We start from the raw sequence: 22,346 nt of genomic DNA, 5'->3' as shown, positions 1-22,346 counted from the left end.
TACACCCCACAATAGAATAAACATAAATATGAGATGTGGTAGCAGACGACTTGCACAAGTGATGCCATATTAGAAATGACAATAATAATAATAATAATAATAATCACCGAGTCTCATTAAATGTTGTATATTACGTTAATATACACATTTTCATTAATCCATCCATGATATTTTTTTTCAAAATTATATAATAAACACGATACATAACATACAAAGATGACAAATACACCCCACAATAGAATAAATAAACATAAATATGAGATGTGGTAGCCAGATAACTTGTGCAAGTGATGCCGAGAATAACATTTTCTCTAATCTAACATAAGAGAAAATGTGTTACTGGGGGTAACTGTAGAAAATTATTCCTTTCGTATGTAAGTTTATTCAGGTATACACAAATACAGTTACATAGATTATCATACATAACAACATATGTATAGAGAACCTAGGATAACCCAAAAAAGTCAGAGTGACTTATTTCCATTGCCTTCACTCAGAGCATCATTTCTTCTCAAAATGATGTTACATGAGAATGGGAGTGTTCTTCTTTATTTATTCTACCGTATCAATGTAGAGACAACCTGTACACAATGTAACTTGTACACAAACCAGACGTGTACACTTTGTTTACAAAACTTTCCTTCGCCTGGTTTGTTTACATAACTCTGCGCCTGTCCTCTCTCATGCACTCATTCTTTCTCTCTCTCATTTATTCGTTTTATCTCATTTACTTACTCCTGACCCTACATTAAGACTACAAATATTTTAAGGTAAGTAATGAGTGAACTGTATATACATTTTATCGCTCTGGGATGCTTAAATATCATAGAATTGTATGTGTGGGTGGGGTGGCCTGGTATGGTAGCCTGGCTGACTACCATACATACCACACTTGATTTCTTACAATAAATACTACTTGTCTCACCCTAGATTAAGACTATAAATATTTTAAGGTAAGTAATGAGTGCACTATGTGTGTATTGTACTTTTTTATTGTTTTTTGATGCCTGGTTCTATTGCTAACTTAACCCTTTGAGGGTTTTCGTCGTACTAGTACGTCTTACGCGTAGGGGTTTTTGACGTACTAGTACTCATAAATTCTAGCGGCCTCAAATCTAGTGGGAGAAAGCTGGTAGGCCTTCATATGAAAGAATGGGTCTATGTGGTCAGTGTGCACAGTCTAAAAAAAATCCTGCAGCACACAGTGCATAATGAGAAAAAAAAAACTTTGACCATTTTTTTGGAATAAATCAGCGACTTTGCAGTGTATTTTCGTATGGTATTTATTGTTGTATTCTAGTTTTCTTGGTCTCATTTTATAGAATGGAAGACATATTACAGAAATTGAGATGATTTTGACAGGTTTTACAAAGAAAGGTGCCTTGAAATTGAGCTCAAAGTAGGAGAAATGTTCGATTTTTACCAAACTTCAAAAGTAAACAAATCGTGCCAAGCGTGCAATACACGTCAACTGGTGAGTCTAATATTCTTTCACAAGTGCACCAATAATATTTATACCATTTTTTACACTAATGCAGTAGTCTGCATAACAGTAAATCTTATATTTTTTGTGAAAATAAAAATTCAAAGTGGAAAGCAAAAGAATATAAGAGGGGCCTTGAGACATGACTAATGACTAGAGGAAATGTCATTTTAGTGCCAGGAATGTCTTTCTTGTTTATTCTGGACCCTATTCGGAAATTGGCATCTTTTGAAATTTGTGTGAAATTGGCAAAATTGCTAAATTCTGACCACTGTACTGGATAGTAGAATTTCATAAATGAGTGGTTTCTTGCACCAATTCGATAGAAAAAATGGAGTTCTATCGAAATATTCATGTTTTTTGTCGACTAGTACAGTGAAATTGGCCGAAAATGGGGCTCAAAGTGGGCAAAATCGCCGATGCGTAAACATCGCCGAGACCGCTAACTTTGCGAGAGCATAATTCCGTAAGTTTTCTATCAAATTTCAAACTTTTGGTGTCTTTGTGATCGGGAAAAGATTCTCTATCTTTTCATAAGAGAAAATAATTTTTTTTTTTTTTAAATTTGGCCGACCCTGAGAACGAGTTTCGGAGAGGGCCTGTCGACCCTCAAAGGGTTAATATATGTCAGTGTAAACTTGTTATCTAGTGTTTGTATGCATTTGTAAGTGGAAAAAAAGGGTGTTCCACTTTACGGCGGTTTCCGCTTTACGGCGGTAGCCTGGAACCTAACCAGCCGTATAAGTGGGGCCCTACTGTATATACTGTATATATATTATATATATATTGTCCATGGGGAAGTGGAAAAGAATCTTTCCTCCGTAAGCCATGCGTGTCGTATGAGGCAACTAAAATGCCGGGAGCAATGGGCTAGTAACCCCTTCTCCTGTAGACATTTACTAAAGAGAAGAAGAAAAACTTTATAAAACTGGGATGCTTGAATGTGCGTGGATGTAGTGCGGATGACAAGAAACAGATGATTGCTGATGTTATGAATGAAAAGAAGTTGGATGTCCTGGCCCTAAGCGAAACAAAGCTGAAGGGGGCAGGGGAGTTTCGGTGGGGGGAAATAAATGGGATTAAATCTGGAGTATGTGAGAGAGTTAGAGCAAAGGAAGGGGTAGCAGTAATGTTGAAGGATCAGTTATCGAAGGAGAAAAGAGAATATGAATGTGTGAATTCAAGAATTATGTGGATTAAAGTAAAGGTTGGATGCGAGAAGTGGGTCATAATAAGCGTGTATGCACCTGGAGAAGAGAGGAATGCAGAGGAGAGAGAGAGATTTTGGGAGATGTTAAGTGAATGTATAGGAGCCTTTGAACCAAGTGAGAGAGTAATTGTGGTAGGGGACCTGAATGCTAAAGTAGGAGAAACTTTTAGAGAGGGTGTGGTAGGTAAGTTTGGGGTGCCAGGTGTAAATGATAATGGGAGCCTTTTGATTGAACTTTGTATAGAAAGGGGTTTAGTTATAGGTAATACATATTTTAAGAAAAAGAGAATAAATAAGTATACAAGATATGATGTAGGGCGAAATGACAGTAGTTTGTCGGATTATGTATTGGTAGATAAAAGACTGTTGAGTAGACTTAAGGATGTACATGTTTATAGAGGGGCCACAGATATATCAGATCACTTTTTAGTTGTAGCTACACTGAGAGTAAAAAGTAGATGGGATACAAGGAGAATAGAAGCATCAGGGAAGAGAGAGGTGAAGGTTTATAAACTAAAAGAGACAGTTAGGGTAAGATACAAACAGCTATTGGAGGATAGATGGGCTAATGAGAGCATAGACAATGGGGTCGAAGAGGTATGGGGTAGGTTTAAAAATGTAGTGTTGGAGTGTTGAGCAGAAGTTTGTGGTTACAGGAAGGTGGGTGCGGGAGGGAAGAGGAGCGATTGGTGGAATGATGATGTAAAGAGAAAAAGTTAGCATATGAGAAGTTTTTACAAAGTAGAAGTGATGCAAGGAGGGAAGAGTATATGGAGAAAAAGAGAGAGGTTAAGAGAGTGGTGAAGCAATGTAAAAAGAGAGCAAATGAGAGAGTGGGTGAGATGTTATCAGTTTTGACAATAATATGAATATTTCCTTTGGTTTATATAAATTAGATCCATTTATAATTAATAGAATTTGGGAAGAATTTAATAATACACTGGACAAATAATAATTTTTTAAATTTTCTTGGGTAGAATAGTTTGTTGGTGGGTTGTGCGAAGGACCTGTTCAGGTGGGTCGGCGTGCGTCAGGTGTTTAACTGTTGTGGGATCTGATAGTGAGGTGTTGGCCAGACCCCTTATATACCTTCCTTGGGTTCTTTACTTTCATAGTTCCTTGATAATGTGAGTAGTCACGAAAGCGCTTGGAATTTCTCTAGTCTTTCACAGTGGTTGTTTTGCATATTCTGAAATCACCTGTTTACTGTGATCTTATTGCATATATATATATATATATATATATATATATATATATATATATATATATATATATATATATATATATATATATATATATATATATATATATTATTTTTTTTTTTTTTTTTTTTTTTTTTTTTTTTATTATCACACTGGCCGATTCCCACCAAGGCAGGGTGGCCCGAAAAAGAAAAACTTTCACCATCATTCGCTCCATCACTGTCTTGCCAGAAGGGTGCTTTACACTACAGTTTTTAAACTGCAACATTAACACCCCTCCTTCAGAGTGCAGGCACTGTACTTCCCATCTCCAGGACTCAAGTCCGGCCTGCCGGTTTCCCTGAATCCCTTCATAAATGTTACTTTGCTCACACTCCAACAGCACGTCAAGTATTAAAAACCATTTGTCTCCATTCACTCCTATCAAACACGCTCACGCATGCCTGCTGGAAGTCCAAGCCCCTCGCACACAAAACCTCCTTTACCCCCTCCCTCCAACCCTTCCTAGGCCGACCCCTACCCCGCCTTCCTTCCACTACAGACTGATACACTCTTGAAGTCATTCTGTTTCGCTCCATTCTCTCTACATGTCCGAACCACCTCAACAACCCTTCCTCAGCCCTCTGGACAACAGTTTTGGTAATCCCGCACCTCCTCCTAACTTCCAAACTACGAATTCTCTGCATTATATTCACACCACACAGTGCCCTCAGACATGACATCTCCACTGCCTCCAGCCTTCTCCTCGCTGCAACATTCATCACCCACGCTTCACACCCATATAAGAGCGTTGGTAAAACTATACTCTCATACATTCCCCTCTTTGCCTCCAAGGACAAAGTTCTTTGTCTCCACAGACTCCTAAGTGCACCACTCACTCTTTTTCCCTCATCAATTCTATGATTCACCTCATCTTTCATAGACCCATCCGCTGACACGTCCACTCCCAAATATCTGAATACATTCACCTCCTCCATACTCTCTCCCTCCAATCTGATATCCAATCTTTCATCACCTAATCTTTTTGTTATCCTCATAACCTTACTCTTTCCTGTATTCACCTTTAATTTTCTTCTTTTGCACACCCTACCAAATTCATCCACCAATCTCTGCAGCTTCTCTTCAGAATCTCCCAAGAGCACAGTGTCATCAGCAAACAGCAGCTGTGACAACTCCCACTTTGTGTGTGATTCTTTATCTTTTAACTCCACGCCTCTTGCCAAGACCCTCGCATTTACTTCTCTTACAACCCCATCTATAAATATATTAAACAACCACGGTGACATCACACATCCTTGTCTAAGGCCTACTTTTACTGGGAAAAAATTTCCCTCTTTCCTACATACTCTAACTTGAGCCTCACTATCCTCGTAAAAACTCTTCACTGCTTTCAGTAACCTACCTCCTACACCATACACTTGCAACATCTGCCACATTGCCCCTCTATCCACCCTGTCATACGCCTTTTCCAAATCCATAAATGCCACAAAGACCTCTTTAGCCTTATCTAAATACTGTTCACTTATATGTTTCACTGTAAACACCTGGTCCACACACCCCCTACCTTTCCTATATATATATATATATATATATATATATATATATATATATATATATATATATATATATATATATATATATACATGTATATATATATATACAGCAGGGCCCCGCTTTACGGCGTTTCACTTTACGGCGTTCCGCTAATACAGTCATTTCAAATTATGACCAAAACTCGCTATACGGCTCCCCTCACCTGACTTTCTAATACAGTCACTGCGCCCCACTCTGTTTGTTTACATTCTTCGTGAGCTCAGTAAGCACTAAGTCTCTCCATTTTATCTGGAAACTCCAAAATTTCAAATGTTTTTAAAAGTTATTTCATATTTTATATATACTCTGATAATTATACTTATGTATACCTGTACTTAAATAAACTTACATACTGTGCTGGCATGCAGGTACACATTAAAATCAGTAAGAGTGTCTTATGTCTCCAGACGTCATATTAGTAATGATAATAATAATCATCGAGTCTCATTTAAATGTCGTATATTACGTTAAATGCACATTTTCATTAATCCATCTATGATATTTTTTTCAAAATTATATAATAAACAAGATACATAACATAAAAAGATGATAAATACACCCCACAATAGAATAAACATAAATATGAGATGTGGTAGCAGACGACTTGCACAAGTGACGCCATATTAGAAATGACAATAATAATAATAATAATCACCGAGTCTCATTAAATGTTGTATATTACATTAATATACACATTTTCATTAATCCATCCATGATATTTTTTTCAAAATTATATAATAAACACGATACATAACACACAAAGATGATAAATACACCCCACAATAGAATAAATAAACATAAATATGAGATGTGGTAGCAGACGACTTGCACAAGTGACGCCATATTAGAAATGACAATAATAATAATAATAATCACCGAGTCTCATTAAATGTTGTATATTACATTAATATACACATTTTCATTAATCCATCCATGATATTTTTTTCAAAATTATATAATAAACACGATACATAACACACAAAGATGATAAATACACCCCACAATAGAATAAATAAACATAAATATGAGATGTGGTAGCCAGATAACTTGTGCAAGTGACGCCAAGAATAACATTTTCTCTAATCTAACATAAGAGAAAATGTGTTACTGGGGGTAACTGTAGAAAATTATTCCTTTCGTATGTATGTAAGTTTATTCAGGTATACACAAATACAGTTACATAGATTATCATACATAACAACATATGTATAGAGAACCTAGGATAACCCAAAAAAATCAGAGTGACTTATTTCCATTGCCTTCACTCAGAGCATCATTTCTTCTGAAAATGATGTTACATGAGAATGGGAGTGTTCTTCTTTATTTATTCTACCGTATCAATGTAGAGACAACCTGTACACAATGTAACTTGTACACAAACCAGACGTGTACACTTTGTTTACAAAACTTACCTTCGCCTGGTTTGTTTACATAACTCTGCGCCTGTCCTCTCTCATGCACTCATTCTTTCTCTCTCTCATTTATTTGTTTTATCTCATTTACTTACTCCTGACCCTACATAAAGACTACAAATATTTTAAGGTAAGTAATGAGTGAACTGTATATACATTTTATCGCTCTGGGATGCTTAAATATCATAGAATTGTATGTGTGGGTGGGGTGGCCTGGTATGGTAGCCTGGCTGACTACCATACATACCACACTTGATTTCTTACAATAAATACTACTTGTCTCACCCTAGATTAAGACTATAAATATTTTAAGGTAAGTAATGAGTGCACTATGTGTGTATTGTACTTTTTATTGTTTTTTGATGCCTGGTTCTATTGCTAACTTAATATATGTTAGTGTAAACTTGTTATCTAGGTTTATATGCATTTGTAAGTGGAAAAAAAGGGTGTTCCACTTTACGGCGGTTTCCGCTTTACGGCGGTAGCCTGGAACCTAACCAGCCGTATAAGTGGGGCCCTACTGTATATACTGCATATATTATATATATATTTTGTCCATGGGGAAGTGGAAAAGAAATTTGATGGAAAACTTACGGAATTATGCTCTCGCGAAGTTAGCGGTCTCAGCAATGTTTACGGATCGGCGATTTTGCCCACTTTGAGCCCCATTTTCAGCCAGTTCCACTGTACTCATCGACAAAAAACATGAATATTTCGCTAGAACTCCATATTTTCTATTGAATGAGTGCAAGAAACCACCCATTTACCAATTTCAACTATCCAGTTCAGTGGTCAGAATTTAGCAATTTTGCCAATTTCACACAAATTTCAAAAGATGCCAATTTCCGAATAGGGTCCAGAACAAACAAGAAATACATTCCTGGCACTAAAATGACATTTCCTCTGTTCATTGGTCACGTCTCAAGGCCCCTCTTACATTCTTTTGCTTTCCACTTTGAATTTTTATTCTCACAAAAAATAGAAGATTTACTGTTATGCAGACTACTGCATTAGTGTAAAAAATGGTATGAATCATATTGGCGCACTTGCAAAAGAATATTAGACTCACCAGTTGACGTGAATTGGACGCTTGGCATGATTTGTTTACTTTTGAACTTTGGTAAAAATCGAACATTTCTGCTACTTTGAGCTCAATTTCAAGGTACTTTTCGTTGTAAAACCAGTCAAAATCATCTCAATTTCTATGATATGCCTTCCATTCTATAAATTGAGACCAAGAAAACTAGAATACAACAATAAATACCATACAAAAATACAGTGCAAAGTCGCTGTTTTATTCCAAAAAAAAGGTCAAAGTTTTTTTTTTCTCATTATGCACTGTGTGCTGCAGGATTTTTTTATACCATGCACACTGACCACATACACCCATTCTTTCATATGGAGGCCTACCAGCTTTCTCCCACTAGATTTGAGGGCGCTAGAATTTAGGCATACTAGTACGTCAAAAACCCTGGGTCGTAAGCCGTACTAGTACGTCCGAAACCCTCAAAGGGTTAAGTGTGATGGTGGTGCTGGCAAAATCCTCCACCACCACCAGCACGACTTCTCCCAGTGGTGGCCCTTAAACCCAACAATAACACTTACACCATTTACTCCTTTCATACATTATGGCAAATTTTATTCATTCTAGAGTATATATCATGTTTCTATGTTATTAATATTGTTTATAATGTCACATTAGATGAATTGTGATAGATAAATAAGCCGTAGAGATGATATTAGAGTCATATTGAAGCCTCTTGCCTCCTACGTGTTTTGTCATACACCAACATTGACATATTTTATTCATTCTGGAGTATATATCATGTTTCTATGTTATTAATATTGTTTATAATGTCATATTAGATGAATTGTGATAGATAAATAAGCTGTAGAGATGATATTAGCATCATATTGAAGCATAATAAACTTGTCTTCCTCTTGCCTCCTATGTGTCTGTCATACACCAACAATAGGCAACAGTTAGGCAACTTTATTCCGAAACGTTTCGCCTACACAGTAGGCTTCTTCAGTCGAATACAGAAAGTAGGCAGGAACAGTAGAGATGTGAAGACGATGTAATCAGTCCATCACCCTTGAAGTCGTAGAATTTGAGGTTGTCAGTCCCTCAGCCTGGAGAAGTTCAGTTCCATAGTCAGGAACTATCTGAAGATCAAGCGACAGTGCGGAGACTTAAATACTGTCGGAAGGAAAGGTGCAGAGTAGTAGTAGTAGTGAGAATGTAGCCACTGAGAGGTCAGGTCCCTCTCAGATCCAACAGTGAGAACTGTTGGATCTGAGAGGGACCTGACCTCTCAGTGGCTACATTCTCACTACTACTACTACTCTGCACCTTTCCTTCCGACAGTATTTAAGTCTCCGCACTGTCGCTTGATCTTCAGATAGTTCCTGACTATGGAACTGAACTTCTCCAGGCTGAGGGACTGACAACCTCAAATTCTACGACTTCAAGGGTGATGGACTGATTACATCGTCTTCACATCTCTACTGTTCCTGCCTACTTTCTGTATTCGACTGAAGAAGCCTACTGTGTAGGCGAAACGTTTCGGAATAAAGTTGCCTAACTGTTGCCTATGTGTCTTACCTACCAACCTGTCGGTATTGTATACCATTTTGATGTTCATACACCAACAAGTTGAGTCAGTAAAGATAAGTCAATAAAGGCAAGTGTGATGTTAAATTTATCCATTTTATTAGTGCTTTATATTTATTTGTAATTTTTTCTGTATGTATATTTATATTTAATCTTTATTTTTTTTATTTATTTATTTATTACTAATTTGAACATGATACATAGAAGTACAAAGAAATACAGTGGTTAAGTATAGCATGCCAAAGCCCCTTGTATGCAGAGCATTATGGGCAGGCTTAAAATTAACTTAAGATTAACTAAGCATTGATATATTCAGTGGTAAACATTATTGTAAACAATTAACAATTAAGCACAAATGAGTATTTCAAAGACAGGTCATATGGTCATTTACTATGTTGCTGAGCATTCAGTAGAATGGAGTATTCTGTTAGATAATGTAATTAAAAATAACAAAGTTTGATTGGGTCACAGGGTAAACATTTATGAGATACATTTATTCAGTATTTATTTAGTTGAGGGTGAGTAAGTGATTTTTAAGAAAAGACTTGAATTTATAAACAGTGTTTCTTTTATATTCACAGGTAATGAATTCCAGATTTTTGGGTCTTTTATGTGCATTGAGTTTTTGCATAGTGTGAGGTGGACAGGAGGAACATCAAAGAGTGATCTGTCCTTTGTGTTATGGTCATGTGTTCTGTTGAGGTTGGTAAGGAGAAGTTTGAGGGGAGGGTTTATATCCGAGTTCTATGTATGTAGTAAGTACAATAATAAGTATGGATGTTTTGTATGGTGAGTAGGTTTAGAGTTTTGAATATTGGTGGAGTGTGCTGCCTGTAGTGGGAATTTGTTATTCTGACTGCAGCCTTTTGTTGGGTAATTAATGGTCTGAGATGGTTTATTGTTGTTGAGCCCCATACACAAATTCCATATGTGAGATAGGGGCAAATAAGTGAGTGATATAGGGCCAGGAGGGCTCACTGTGGAACATAAAACTGTATCTTCGATAGTATGCCTATGGTCTGGGAAATTTGTTGTACATGTGTTTCAAATTTGAGTCTTATCAAGGTAGATTCCTAAGAATTTTCCCTCTGTGAGCTTTGTGATAGGTGATCTGTGGCTCTGTTACCAAACTGAATGCAGTAGATTTTGTCATTGTTGAGAGTAAGTTTGTTAGTCATCATCCAGATAGATATTTTCTGTAATTCGTTATTCACAGTATTGGCTAGATTGACTGGGCTCGGGTGAGAGAAGATGTATGTAGTGTCATCTGCAAATAGTGTGGGTTTGAGTAGTTGCGATGCATTTGGTAGGTCATTTATGTAAACGAGAAAGAGAAGAGGGCCAAGGACACTTCCCTGTGGGACACCAACTGTAATTGGCTGTGCAGAAGAGTTTGCTCCATTTGTGTACACATATTAGCTTCTGTTGCTGAGGTATGACTTTAGGTAGTTGAGGGTGTGCCCTCTTATACCATAGTGCGACAATTTTACGTGGAGCAAATCATGGTCAACTGTATCAAAAGCTTTACGTAAATCAATGAAGATCTCCAGTGGGACTTCTTTTTTCTCTATTGCAGTGTATATTTGTTCTGCATGTGTATAATAGCATCATTTGTATTTTTATTAGGCCTGAACCCAAACTGACAGGGGTTGAGTATGTTGTGGGAGATGAGGTAGGAATAGATTCGCTTATGAATTAATTTTTCAAAGATTTTATAGAGAGGGTGTAAGTTGGATATTGGCCTATAGTTGTTCAAGTCTGTTTGGTCTCCTCCTTTATGGATCAGGATGACCCTCGCTATTTTGAGAACTGTAAGGAAGGTAGAGGATTCGATGGATTTGTTAAAGTGTTGCAATGATTGGTGACAGCACTTGGTGATGCTTTTTTGTATATAAAGGGTGGTAAAGTATTTAAATCTCCTGTCTTGTTTTTTAGTGTGTTGAAAATAAGGGGGACTTCTGTTGGGTTAGTCGGAGCTAGGAACAGTATGTTCGGGTAGTTTCCAGTGAGGTAGTCATTGGGTGGGGTATTTGAGCTTGGGATTTTATTGGCAAGATTTTTTCCTATGGTGGAGAAGAAATCATTGAGTCTGTTTGCTGTTTCAGTAGGTGGGAGTTGGGGTTCATCTAGTTTTGTTAGTTCAATTGTGCTATTTCCTGATATCTTTTTTGTTCCTAGAATTTCTGATAGGGTTTCCCAGGTCTTTTTTATATCTCCTTTTAAGTTGAATAATCTGTTCTCATAATACAGTTTTTTTAGCGCTTCTTATCAGGCTGGTTAGGATTGACGAGTAACGTTTTGTTTGGTCTCTGGTTATGTGACCCATTCTGTACTGTTTTTCATATAGGTGCTTTATATTTTTGGATTTGAGGATGCTGGGTGTTAGCCAGGGACTGTTCAGTCTCTTAGCTGTCATCTGTTCAGTTTTTTTAGGGCAGTGCTTGTTATAGAGGTATTGGGTCTTTTTTAGAAAATTATTAATACATTCGTCAATATCTGTATAGATTTCTAGCTCAGTGTGCCAGTCAGTTTTTTTTTCATACTTTGAGGTGTCAGGAACGGATTAATTCTATTTATATTATTTCTTATAGGGAAAATTAATTCGACCAATGGCAAATTTGACCAATGGCAAGCTCTCTGGAACGGACTAATGGTTGAGGGTTCACTGTATCTTCCAATCTATCAAATAAGTCCAAGAAAACGAGACTACACCCATAAATACCATACGAAAATAGTACATCTCAGAGTCGACATTTTAATCCAAAAACACAGTTGGAGTTTTTTTTCTTTCTCTCATGCACTGCGTGCTGCAGGATTTTTTTTTTAAACAGCACACACTGACCATGCAAACCCATTCTCTCACATGTAGATCTACCAGCTGTCTCTTGCTAGATTTGAAGCCGCTAGAGTTTTGGGGTATTAATAGTCATCAACACTGGCTTGTAAGACATACCTATATGTCACCGACATTGAAAGGGTGAATTGTGAATTGTTACAGCCAGGGTGTTGTACATCCATTATTTATTGTATCTTTAAGCTACAAAGAAAGTTTATAGATTAGCTCTTGTCTTGGTGTGTATTAAATACAGTAAATATGAGTACAGTGTTTCCTAGATATTCATAGGGAATTTGCATTTCTAGAGCTCTAGACAAAGTGATAATTCTAGTTATACATATTTATGTCTACTCAACAAATTTCCTTTCAGTTATACAAGAAGGATTCACTTCACAGCACTTTGCTTTATGGCATTTTGCTAATGAAGCCGTCTTCAGTTATCCCCATTCTTCATTTATTCAGACTTCATAAAATAAATATATTCATCACTGATTATAAGCTAAGGATGAAAATATTTTAAGGTGACTAATGTGTGTACTGTATATGCATTCTTTTAGGCCTACCTCTATTGTTCGCTTAATATATGATAGTGTGGTTTAGAAAGACACGTAAGCAAACACTATGACATATTTATTAGAAAACGTTTCGGTCCTGGGACTTTGATCAAGGTCCATGGACCGAAACGTTTTCTAATAAATATGTCATAGTGTTTGCTTACGTGTCTTTCTAAACCAAATTGTCGGTATTTATTACCAAGGTTTATACCATATGATAGTGTAAATGTGTTATCAGGTTTTTATATATACAGTGGTACCTTGACTTAGCAGTGTCCTAATTGGGGAGTTTTCCAAGATACAAGTCGTCACTCAGTTGACTTTTGCTTTGAGTTGGAAGCCAAAATGCGAGTTACCAGTGAGCTTCAGATATGCCACTAATTGGCGGTGTACTTGAAGTCAAATACAACTCTACCCAGAGGAATGTCAGGTACTTTGTCCCATCCCACATGCTCTTCCAAGACATAACTGGAAGGATAATACTCCCACACTAATCCCAGATTGTAGTGAGGCACCTCATCCCTTGTTTGGTTCTTGTATAAATCCAGGGAAGTGATAACCTCTATTTCAACACACAGAATTTTTCCAGAAACATTAATTAAGGTGGGTGGAGTACTGATAGTGGTGGGTGGAGTGCTGATAGTGGTGGGTGGAGTACTGATAGTGGTGCATGGAGTACTGATAGTGGTGGGTGGAGTACTGATAGTGGTGGGTGGAGTGCTGATAGTGGTGGGTGGAGTACTGATAGTGGTGCATGGAGTACTGATAGTGGTGGGTGGAGTACTGATAGTGGTGGGTGGAGTGCTGATAGTGGTGGGTGGAGTACTGATAGTGGTGGATGGAGTACTGATAGTGGTGGGTGAAGTACTGATAGTGGTGGGTGGAGTACTGATAATGGTAGGTGGAGTACTGATAGTGGTGGGTAGAGTACTGATAGTGGTGTGTGGAGTAGTGATGGTGGTGGGTGGAGTACTGATAGTGGTGGGTGGAGTAGTGATGGTAGGTGGAGTGCTGATAGTGGTGGGTGGAGTACTGATAGTGGTGTGTGGAGTAGTGATGGTGGTGGGTGGAGTACTGATAGTGGTGGGTGGAGTACTGATGGTGGTGGGTGGAGTGCTGATAGTGGTGGGTGGAGTACTAATAGTGGTAGGTGGAGTAGTGATGGTGGTGGGTGGAGTACTGATAGTGGTGGGTGGAGTAGTGATGGTGGTGAGTGGAGTACTGATAGTGGTGGGTGGAGTACTGATAGTGGTGGATGGAGTACTGATAGTGGTGGGTGGAGTACTGATAGTGGTGGAGTACTGATAGTGGTGGGTGGAGTACTGATAATGGTGGGTGGAGTACTGATAGTGGTGGGTAGAGTACTGATAGTGGTGTGTGGAGTAGTGATGGTGGTGGGTGGAGTACTGATAGTGGTGGGTGGAGTAGTGATGGTAGGTGGAGTGCTGATAGTGGTGGGTGGAGTACTGATAGTGGTGTGTGGAGTACTGATGGTGGTGGGTGGAGTACTGATAGTGGTGGGTGGAGTACTGATAGTGGTGGGTGGAGTGCTGATAGTGGTGGGTGGAGTACTGATAGTGGTAGGTGGAGTAGTGATGGTGGTGGGTGGAGTACTGATAATGGTGGGTGGAGTACTGATAGTGGTGGGTGGAGTGCTGATAGTGGTGGGTGGAGTACTGATAGTGGTGGGTGGAGTAGTGATGGTGGTGGGTGGAGTACTGATAGTGGTGGGTGGAGTACTGATAGTGGTGGGTGGAGTACTGATAGTGGTGGGTGGAGTAGTGATGGTGGTTGGTGGAGTACTGATAGTGGTGGGTGGAGTATTGATAGTGGTGGGTGGAGTAGTGATGGTGGTGGGTGGAGCACTGATAATGGTGGGTGGAGTAGTGATGGTAGTGTGTGGATTAGTGATAGTGGTGGGTGGAGTAGTGATAGTGGTGGGTGGAGTAGTGATAGTGGTGGGTGGAGTAGTGATAGTGGTGGGTGGAGGAGTGATAATGGTGGATGGAGTACTGATAATGATGGGTGAAGTAGTGATGATGGTGGGTGGAATACTGATAATGGTGGGTGGAGTAGTGGTGGTGGATGGAGTACTGATAATGGTGGGTGGAGTAGTGATGGTGGTGGTTGGAGTACTGATAGTGGTGGGTGGAGTAGCAAAAGTGGTGGGTGGAGTATTGATAGTGGTGGGTGGAGTAGTGTTGGTGGTGGGTGGAGTAGTGATGGTGGTGAGTGGAGTAGTGATGTTGGTGGGTGGAGTACTGATAGTGGTGGGTGGAGTACTGATAGTGGTGGGTGGAGTAGTGATGGTTTTGGGTTGAGTACTGATAGTGGTGGGTGGAGTACTGTTAGTGGTGAGTGGAGTATTGATAGTGGTGGGTGGAGTAGTGATGGTGGTGGGTGGAGTAGTGATGGTGGTGGGTGGAATACTGATAGTGGTGGGTGGAGTAGTGATAGTGGTGGGTGGAGTAGTGATAGTAGTGGGTGGAATAGTGATTGTGGGTGGAGTAGTGATGGTGGTGGGTGGAGTAGTGATAGTGGCAGGTGGAACAGTGATGGTGGGTGGAATAGTGATGGTGGTAGGTGGAGTAGTGATGGTGGTGGGTGGAGTGCTGGGTGTAGTAGTGATGGTGGTGAGTGAAGTTCTGATAGTGGTGGGTGAAGTAGTAATGGTGGTGGGTGGAGTAGCGATGGTGGTGGATGGAGTAGTGATAATGGTGGATGGAGTAGATATGGTGGTGGGGGAAGTAGTGAGGGTGGTGGGTGGAGTAGTGTGAGTGGTGGATGGAGTAGTGAGGGTGGTGGGTGTAGTAGAAATGGTGGTGGGTGGGGTAGTGAGGGTGGTGGGTGGGGTAGTTAGGGTGGTGGGTGTAGTGAGGGTGGTGGGTGTAGTAGAGATGGTGGTGGGTGGAGTAGTGAGGGTGGTGGGTGGGGTAGTGAGGGTGGTGGGTGGAGTAGTGAGGGTGGTGGGTGTAGTAGAGATATCTGGTGGTGGGTGGAGTAGTGAGGGTGGTGGGTGTAGTAGAGATGGTGGTAGGTGGAGTAGTGAGGGTGGTGGGTGAAGTAGAGATGGTGGTGGGTGGAGTAGTGAGGGTGGTGGATCGAGTAGTGATAATGGTTTGTGGAGTAGAGATGGTGGTGGGTGGAGTAGTGAGGGTGGTGGCTAGAATGAGATGGTAGTGGGTGGATTATATATCTTATTTATAAATACATTTTCTATTTAAAAACCTGTAACAAAAAAATTTGGGTGGTTTTTTGGGGGCTGGAATGGATTAATGGCATTTCAATTAATTTCAGTGAGGAAAATTGATTTGATATGTGAGTTACGAGCTCACTCACAGAATGAATTAAATTTCTAAGTCAAGATACCACTGTATTTGAAAGTGAAACAAGCGATGTTTCACTTTTCAGTGATTTTTCACTTTGCTGCTGTATCCCAGAACCTAACTTGCTGTATAAGTGAGGCCACCCTACTCTAGCCTCATTTTTTTTATATCAGCTTATCTCTTGTATTTCCCTCTAATCTGGTTAATATTTCATAGAGCATATCTCTGTAGTACATTACTAATCTGGTTAATATTTCACAGAGCATATCTCTGTAGTACATTACTGATCTGGTTAATATTTCATAGAGCATATCTCTGTAGTACATTACTGATCTGGTTAATATTTCATAGAGCATATATCTGTAGTACATTACTGATCTGGTTAACCCTTTCAGGGTCCGTCCCGTAGATCTACGGCTTTACGTTCAGGGTCCAAACCGTAGATCTACGCCATGAGCTCAGCTCACTCTGATAAACTGTGAGTGGTACATTTGGGCCTAGATATGAGAGAATGCATCTATGTGGTATGTGTGCACCACATAAAACAGATCCTGCAGCACACTGTGTATAATGAGAGAAAAAAAATGAAATCATGATTTTTCGATTAAAACAGCAACTTTGCAGTGTTTTTTCGTATGTTTTTTTATAGTTGTATTTGCGATTTCTTGGTCTCATTTGATAGAATGGAAGACATATTACAGAAATAGAGATGATTTTGATTGGTTTTAGCATTGGAAATGGCTTGAAACTGAGCTCAAAGTAGCGGAAATGTTAAATTTTTGCCGATATTCAAGAGTAAACAAACGACCTCACACGTCTAATACACGTCAGCTGGTGGGTCTAATATACATTCACAAATATGGTGATGATATTTATACAATTATTACAGTATTGCATAACAGTAAATCTTCTATTTTTTGGTGTGAATAAAAATTCATTATGTGAATAAAAAATCAAAATGAAATTTATTTGTAAAGCCTCAAAACATAACTAATGAACAGAGGAAATGTTAGTTTAGTGCCAGGAATGCCTACATTGTTTATTCTGGACCCTATTTTGAAATTGGAATATTTTGAACTTTGTGTTAAATTGGCCAAATTAACAATTTCCGATCACTTTATTTTGTAGTTGAAACAGTTGACTTGGCGATTTCTTGTGCTCAATCGATAGAATAGAAGTAATACTAGTGAAATAGCTAAGAATTTGGTTGATTGGAATAATGTAATTGGCCTAAAATGGGAGTCAAAGTCGGCAAAATCACCGATTTGTAAATATCGCTGACACATCAAAATTCGCGAGAGCATAATTTCGTCAATTTTCCACCAAATTTCGTACTTTTTGTTTTATTACCTTCACAGAAAGATTCTCTACGATTTCATAAGAAAAAATAACAAATTTTTTTTTTTAAAATTCTTGGACACTGGTGCGTGACTCCAGATTTGGGCCTTGGACCCTGAAAGGGTTAATATTTCATAGAGCATATATCTGTAGTACATTACTGATCTGGTTAATATTTCATAGAGCATATCTCTGTAGTACATTACTAATCTGGTTAATATTTCATAGAGCATATCTCTGTAGTACATTACTGATCTGGTTAATATTTCATAGAGCCTATCTTCATGATATATTACACTGATTTGCTTAATATTCATTTAAAAAGATGCCATAATAGAGGCATTTAACCCTTAAATTGTCCAAACGTAGATCTACGTTTGTACCGTTAGTGCTCCAAACGTAGATCTACATTTGTACTGCTAGCTCTCCAAACGTAGATCTACATTTGTACCGCTAGCACTCCAAACGTAGATCTATGTTTAATTTTTCCTGCCTTCAAATTTGGCGTGATAGGCCTGAGTGGCATAAACATGAGAGAATGGGTCTGCGCACTCAGTGTGCACAGTATGAGAAAAACTGGGGACACCGCAGTACCACATGGTAGCACCAGTTAGTTTCAGCTCCATCTTGGGTCAACATCATGGCAAACCCCTATGATTCACTCACGCCTCGGCATATTAGCGCTCTTATTTGAGGAAAGTGATACAGAACATGAGTTTAGTGGATATGACACCTATATGGCCACTAATTATCAAGGATTTAGTGGAAATGTTGATGATAACCCCAATGACCCTCAGCCCAACACCTCTGGTGTGGCCAGTGTAGACAGTGTGGCCATACCAGACCCTCAGCCCAGCACTTCTGGGGTGGCCAGTGTGGCCACAGCAGACCCTCAGCCCAGTACTTCTGGGGTGGCTAGTGTTACTACCCAAAGGCAAGAGGAAATTATCATTTTCCCAAGGTTTTGGTGCTGATGATAGTGAAAGTGATATAAGTGACAATGATAAAATCAATTTTATGCCCATAGAGGATTCGTTGAGTGAAAGTGATATTCATTATTCCCGGTGAAACATATTTTTAGGCGTCATCGCCTACGTTCAGGCAGTGTACCATATGCAGTCCACAAGGGTTGTGGGAGATCACAATCCAAAACCCCAGCCACTGATAGTGATACTGATCATGAAGGGGAGTATGCTGAAATGGAGGAAGAGGTGGGTGGCACAGTGCCTGGACCTCGTGGCTCGGTGGGTGGGCAGACAAAGGACCGCTCCGTACCCTCTCAACCATGTGCTGCCTCCACTCCCGTCCCTCCTCCAGCTCCCCCATGCCCCGTGCCACAGGTCCACCCTGCACCACCAAACCGCGAATCGAACTGGGCAGAAAATAGACATTCATGCCATATCCTTGCAGTTTTGGTGCCAGTGGAAGTAGCATCATGTCAGAATGTCCCATCACAAATGATTCTAGAGTTAGACTATTTCCAACTATACTTTGATGAGCCTATAATGAACCTGACTCAAGAAATCGTAATGACACGATTGCAAACAGACCATACCCCCGGCCGGGATTGAACCCGCGGTCATAGAGTCTCAAAACTCCAGCCCGTCGCGTTAGCCACTAGACCAGCTAGCCACAATAAGATTCATCCAACTAGGTATATTTCTACACCATAGGAAGGTTAGCACAGGCACCACTGTGACCACAAATGCAACGAGCTGGAGTTTTGAGACTCTATGACCGCAGGTTCAATCCCGGCCGGGGGTATGGTTTGTTTGCAATTGTGTCATTACGATTTCTTGAGTCATGTTGACGGCAGTGAAGGGACTTGAGCTAGAGTTCGTCACGGCCACGCTAGCTGGAGATTCGTCTGTAAAAACTTGCATTTGTGGTCACAGTGGTGCCTGTGCTAACCTTCCTATGGTGTAGAAATATACCTAGTTGGATGAATCTTATTGTGGCTAGCTGGTCTAGTGGCTAACGCGACGGGCTGGAGTTTTGAGACTCTATGACCGCGGGTTCAATCCCGGCCGGGGGTATGGTCTATAATGAACCTGATTGTCACCCAGACCAACAGTCATTACTACTATACAATGGACAACACAGAGGTTACAGAATTGTCATGGCAGTGCAGGTGGAAAGATACAACTGTGGCTGACTGAAATGTATTTATTCCTTGGCACTGTCATGCTTATGCCACATACATATAAGAACAATATAGCACACTACTGGTCCACAGACTACTTCATCAGTACTCCAGTCATCCATGACCTTCCCTGCAAGAGATTCACTCTGTTGCTACGAATGTTGCACTTCTAAGACAGGAATACGCCCAACAGATATGACCTCCTATACAAACTCTGGGAAGTGTTATGTATCTGAAGCAAAAATTTTGTGCCTACTTTTATTTATTCAAGAACGTTGTAAAGTAAAAGGACACAAGTGCAACTAATGTGACATTTTTATTGTGGCAATGTTTCGCTCTCCAGGAGTTTCATCAAGCCGTTACAAACAGTACATGGACACAGAGGGTATATATAGGCTCAGAGTGAGGTGCAATCTAGTGGTAGTAGTAGTAGTACTGATATAAGTTGTAGTAGTAGTAGTACTAATACAATATGGTAGAACAATTAACTTGCACATGAGTAAAAGTATATTAAAGTTATTACTTGGGTAACATAAAAATAGGGTAGACAAATATTTTTATAGGAGGCTGGATAGAGAAGGTCTGTTTCATTGTTCATTCTCTGTAATGTGCTTGTGTAGTATTAGCAGGAGAGACTATGTGATGGCATGGTTTACTGTTTTCAGGAGGATTCTTGAAAACAGTAAACAAGCTCATTACAGAGAATGAACACTGAAGCAGGCCTTTTCTATCCAGCCTCCTATAAAAATATTTGTCTGACCTATTTTTATGTTACCCAAGTAATAACTTTTATATCCTTTTACTCATTTGCAAGTTAATTGTTCTACCATATTGTATTAGTACTACTACTACTACTACAACTTATCTCACTGCTACTACTACTACAACTACTAGTATTGCACCTCACTCTGAGCCTATATATACCCTCTGTGTCCATGTACTGTTTGTAACAGCTTGACAAAGCTCCTGGAGAGTGAAACATTGCCATAATAAAAATGTCACATTAGTTGCACTTTACATATTGTCGGTAATTCTACCAACATTATTACATTCAAGAAGGTTATTGACGAGTCCTTGATTCTGTTCAAGGGGAGCCTGTCATTCAAACAATTTATACCAAGCAAACATAATCGCTTTGGTATAAAACTCTTCATAATGTGTGACTGTAAGATTGGTATTGTGTTGGTTGTCATTATCTACACAGGTAAAAATACACTCTACAATACCAGGCAGATGTTGGGCATTTCTGGTGATGTTTGCAAGATGATGGAGCCATACCTTGGCAAGGGACATGCATTGTTCACAGACAACTGGTATACAAGCACTATTCTCACTGATTTCCTCAGTGTGAACAATACCGATATATGTGGAACAGTGAGAAGAAATAGAAAACATATGCCAAGGTTCAGTGGAAGCAGTGGTGAAGGTGCAGTGCAAGCATTTCATACCAATGACATCATGGCACTGATGTGGCATGAAAAACAGAACATGACATTGCTGTCAACCATCCACAGAATCGTGATGGTACAGAGTGAAGAGGGACAACAATGAGCATATTGTAAAGCCAGCTGCTGTCGTCGACTATACGAACAATATGCAACTAGTCGACAAGTGTGACAATCAAATAGGGTTCGTTGATTGTGTGCGTAGGAGTTGCAAGTGGTATATGAAAGTGTTTTTCACCTTGTAGACACTGCAATGCTCAATAGTGTGGGATAAGCTAAGATAGGCTGGGATAGCCTAGGATAGTGCAGGATAGGCTGGGATAGCCTAAGATAGTGTAGGATAGGCTGGGATAGCCTAGTATAGTGAGGGATAGGCTAGGATAGCCTAGGATAGTGTGGAATAGGCTAGGATACCCTATGATAGTGTGGGAAAGTCTAGAAAATCCTAGGATAGTGTGGGATAATCTAGGAAATTCTTAGATAGGGTAGGATAGGCTGGGATAACCTAAGAGAGTGTGGGATACCCTAGGATAGTGTGGGATAGGCTAGGATAGCCTAGGATAGTGTGGGATAACTTAAGATAGGCTAGGATAACCTAAGATAGGCTGGGATAACCTAAGATAATGTGGGATAGGCTGGGATAGCCTAGTATAGTGTGGAATAGGCTAGCATAGCATAGGATATTGTGGGATAGTCTAGGAAATCAACTGTGTGGAATGGGATAGGCTGTGATGGCCTAGGATAGTGTGGGACAGGCTGGGATAGCCTAGGATAGTTTGGGAGAGGCTGGGATAGACTAGGATAGTGTCAGGCTAGGATAGGCTGGGATAACCAAGGATAGTGTAGGATAGGCTATTATAGCCTGGGATAGCCTAGGATAGTGTGAGATAAGCTAAGATAATAGTGTGGGATAAACTGGAATACCCTAAGATAGTGTGGGATAGGCTGGAATAGCCTAGGATAGTCTGAATAGGCTGGAATAGCCTAAGATAGTGTGGAATAAGCAAAGATAGGCTGGGATAGCCTAAGTGTGGGATAGGCTTGAAAATCTTAGGATATTGTGGGATAGGCTGGAATAGCCTAGGATAATCTGGATAGGTTGGGATAGTGTGGGATAAACAAAGATAGGCTGGGATAGCCTAAGATAGTGTGGGACAGTCTGGTATAGCCTAGGATTGTGGGTGATTGGC

The sequence above is a fragment of the Cherax quadricarinatus genome, chromosome 44, assembly GCF_038502225.1.
Source record: "Cherax quadricarinatus isolate ZL_2023a chromosome 44, ASM3850222v1, whole genome shotgun sequence".
Taxonomy (NCBI): Eukaryota; Metazoa; Arthropoda; class Malacostraca; order Decapoda; family Parastacidae; genus Cherax; species Cherax quadricarinatus.
Note: the sequence above shows the minus strand (reverse complement) of the source record.